Raw genomic sequence first — 3,790 nt, 5'->3', positions numbered from 1 at the left:
AGTGCTGCATTCATCATACCATGTGACACACAAAAATCGATGTTTATCTGTTTTTTTTTAATATTTACTTTTAAATTAAGAAATTGATTAATATATAATTTTTAAGATTTGAATTATAATCTACAGTGTGATACCAAACTTAATGACATAAATAAAATTTTGAATTCGAGTCAACAAACGAGATGACATGACCTTTCATCTGTGACCCGTCTTGAAAGGGTTAATGTATGACTGAATATTTTTTAATGAAAATCTTGTATTTTTGAGTTGGGATTAGACATACACATACAAAGTTTCAGTAGTTGAACAAAGTGGAGTCATAAAAACAAGGTGATCATCTGATATATGCAAATTATGGAACTAGTGATATGTTGTAGGTAGTGCTATAGTAGTATTTACAAGTAACTGGCTTCCTGTTATTTTCTTATTCAATGAAACTTGTATTAAGTATGTTTATAGTCAAGTTCTATAGATCAATAATTGACCATAATTAAACAATTATGGTTCTGCAAAACCAGACAATGTCATTCATTTACACATTAAAACATGCATACCTCCGCTGACACTTATAGCTATTTCTCGATCTTCCATCTTTGCCATCTAAACATCGTGTTCGCTTGCTCCAATATTTATACCCCACTTGATTGCCCTCAGCAATATATATAATTTGCAAAACTTTACTCCGGCCCTCACACACCCTTTATGCAGGTACAGTATACAAGCACAGAATGTCAACAATATAATCACTTTTTCTTGACAAAGTGCTAGGCGTTATGTTTTGTGGTTCACATTTTCTTGTGAAGTATTTTGACAGTAGTCTGGTGTTTTTTGTTGTTTTCTTTCCAGTTGCTGATATTTTGTTGGTTTTCTTTTCTGGTTAAACAAAATGCATTGATGAATTCCTGTGTAATGGTTTCTGGCACAGTGGATAATTAGACCTTGACCATTCCTCCTTTGTTGTCTAGTGGTAGTCTGGGGGGGTCAGTCTTGGTAGAGGCTGTCCATGACCTGATTTGAGATGAGTTGGAGTCCTTCATGTGGCCCAGGGGTTCAGAGTTGGCTTTTCATCATGAACCTGAATATACTGGGGAGAATTTAGATACTGTTTTCTGCTCCTTCTTTCACTTTAGCTGCCTCTGCTGAGGGCTCATCTGATCAGCTACCTTCTATCTATATTCTGCAGTTAGTTATGCGAGTTTGTAAAGCTTTGGGGATTCACCCCCCCCCCCTTGCTTTTGAGTCTACCCTGCCTTGTTGTCAGATAGATCTCAATTGGAGGATTACTTATTCTTCTTCCTTCCCCTGATATTACCGTGTATGCTGGGATGTTTGCAATGCAATTACGAGAGAGTATTGCTATGCCTTGCTCCCCTCGTTTATCAGAACAACATGCCCTGGCTTATCATCATCTGGCTGTAGTATATTTGGACACTCAACAGTTGGATTTGTTGTTGGATCTATGGGGTTCCAGTTTAGAATTTGTTATCCCTCTTACCAGATCTCAATTTTTGCGGATTAATTTAACTCTTACTACTGTATTGTGACACTCCTTTTCGTGATTTCTGGGAGGTGCCCCTTTTTCTATCTTACTAGTTTGCTGGAGTCCCTGAAACTTTCGAAGCCTTATTTTATACGGCACGTTTGTAATTTTCTTTATTGTCATTGGCTGCTCACCTCTCTTATACTTCAACAAGTAATCCTGGAGGATCGATCATTCGCATCTCGCGGTCCATACATTTGACACCTCGTCTTATTGGTTTACAGAATCGGTTCCTTCCGTATTCTCAGGGATGTTTGGAAAGTTGGGATGGCACCAGTGGTGTAGGTGTCTACCCATTTAGAAGGTCAGTCCCATTCATCCTGGATTCTGTTCTCATCTTTTTCTGGAGACCAAGAACACTAGAGATTGGTGTTTTATAATCATTCTGTTTTGACTCAATCTCATTTCACCATGGAATCTTTTCTTCAACTTCAATGACACTTCACACCAGATCTTTGGATGACCAAGTTTGATCTTACAGATGCCTACCTTCACATCCCCATAGCAAGAGCCTTCTTGTTGATATCTACATTTTTTTGCATGAGAACCAGGTGTAGCAGTTCCAAGCTCTCCCGTTTGGACTTGCTTCAGCACCATATGTTTTATGCTAAGTAGTATGGGCCTTTGAGCAGCATCTTCATTTTCTGGGTTTGTGTACACATCACTATTTGGAAGATTGACTTCTGTTAGAACCAACCTGTCACATTACATCCACAGATTCTCCTTTCTGAAGCCAGTAGGGTGGACTTTATATCAGGTTGGAAAATTCCATTCTTTCACCATATCCATACATGTTCCATCTTGCAGTGTTTTTCAATTCACTTTGAGTCGAGCTCAACCTTCTCCCCTCAGACTTCATGCTAAGGAAGAGTTTTTCAGGCATTTTCTTTTGTCACCTTCTCCTACTGCATGGATGGTTCTGTCTGTTTTGGGGATTTGGGCTTCCATGGAATCCCTCGTTGATTAGGCCCATATGAGATCCCTTCAGAGGTCATTTCACGGCCAGTTGCTTATGCATACCGATCCTTTAGATCATAAAGTCTCTTTGCTCGAACAATTTGCAGATCTCAAGTGGTGGCTAGACAGGAACGACACAAATATCAAAGTCTGGATACTACCTCCTTGTATGGAAATCCATGTCCTCATGGATACTTTTTTCACAGATGGGGGGTGCCTTTCTTCTGGTGTAGGCATTCCAGGAATTTGGACCACTACGAATCTATCTTATGTACCAACATTCTCAAACTTCTAATGGTGATTCCAGGTCTTCCTCTCTTGCATGCCAAAATGGTCATGATTCATTCTGAGTACTCCACAGTGGTTTCATATCTTTCTCATCAAGGAAGTTCTCACTCTTGAGATATTTTTAGGCTTTGGATCTTTTTTTTCAGCTCATTCAAATGACATCCATCTTTTGGCCTGTCATGTACCAGGGGTTATGATTTTGATAGTAGATCACCTTTCTCGATCCCATCAGATTCTTCCACCAGCATGGGTGTTCCATCAGGTGGTCTTTCAATGGATTTGTTCTCAAATTGGATCTCCGATGATAGACACCTTTGCAGCCCATTGGAATGCTAGCCTACAGTTCAGGTCTCCAATTCTACATCCAGGGGCCCGGGCGAATGAAACCTGGTAATGTCATAAAGCCCACAAAGCATCTTTAGGCTATATCTTCATTGAATGATAAAACCATAGTTTTTGGCTTTGCTTTGCATATAGACATTTGATACATTAAGAACGACTGAAATAATAATTTGAGTAATAATTAATATGTATTTGTTGTTACTTTTTAACGTTTTTATGCTTATACTGTGAGGTAAAAACGGCTGCTGCTATGATTTGGTCTGGTTTATGAGCTCGTTGCTGTCCTAATTTAGGATCTTCTTTTTAATAAATTCTTGAAAATGTTAAAAAAAAGAGAGAGAGAAAGGGGGCCCAGCGAGGATGTTTGCCCCGGGGCTCGTGCTGGCTCTCAACGTTCCTGGTACCACTTCTCATGGTACACCTTTGTTTTATTCATAGGCTTTCTGTATGAACTATGCCCTCACCTACCCATCTGCCTTCTCAGTGTGGGATTCTAGCTATAACTGTCAGCGGAGGTATGTATATTTTGGAAGTTATCATTTTCCTAATCTGAAAATGTATTTCCAAACATACTTACCTCTGCTAACACTCTCCCTCCATTCCTCCCCACTAAGAGCCGATGTTAGTGACTAGGATAGGGTAAGTCTCAAAAAAGTGATTAAA

General features: G+C 39.3%; 1 protein-coding gene across 1 annotated transcript in view; it reads left to right on the top strand.

Annotated features, from left to right (window-relative positions):
* Positions 1-3,790, top strand: part of LOC106470796 (ADP-ribosylation factor-like protein 3) — a 26,387-nt gene that overhangs the window by 11,276 nt on the left and 11,321 nt on the right. The gene's annotated exons all lie outside the window — the stretch shown is intronic.

Source organism: Limulus polyphemus, unplaced genomic scaffold (genome assembly GCF_000517525.1).
Source record: "Limulus polyphemus unplaced genomic scaffold, Limulus_polyphemus-2.1.2 Scaffold4222, whole genome shotgun sequence".
NCBI lineage: Eukaryota > Metazoa > Arthropoda > Merostomata > Xiphosura > Limulidae > Limulus > Limulus polyphemus.
Note: the sequence above shows the minus strand (reverse complement) of the source record. Positions and strands in the feature narration are given on the sequence as shown.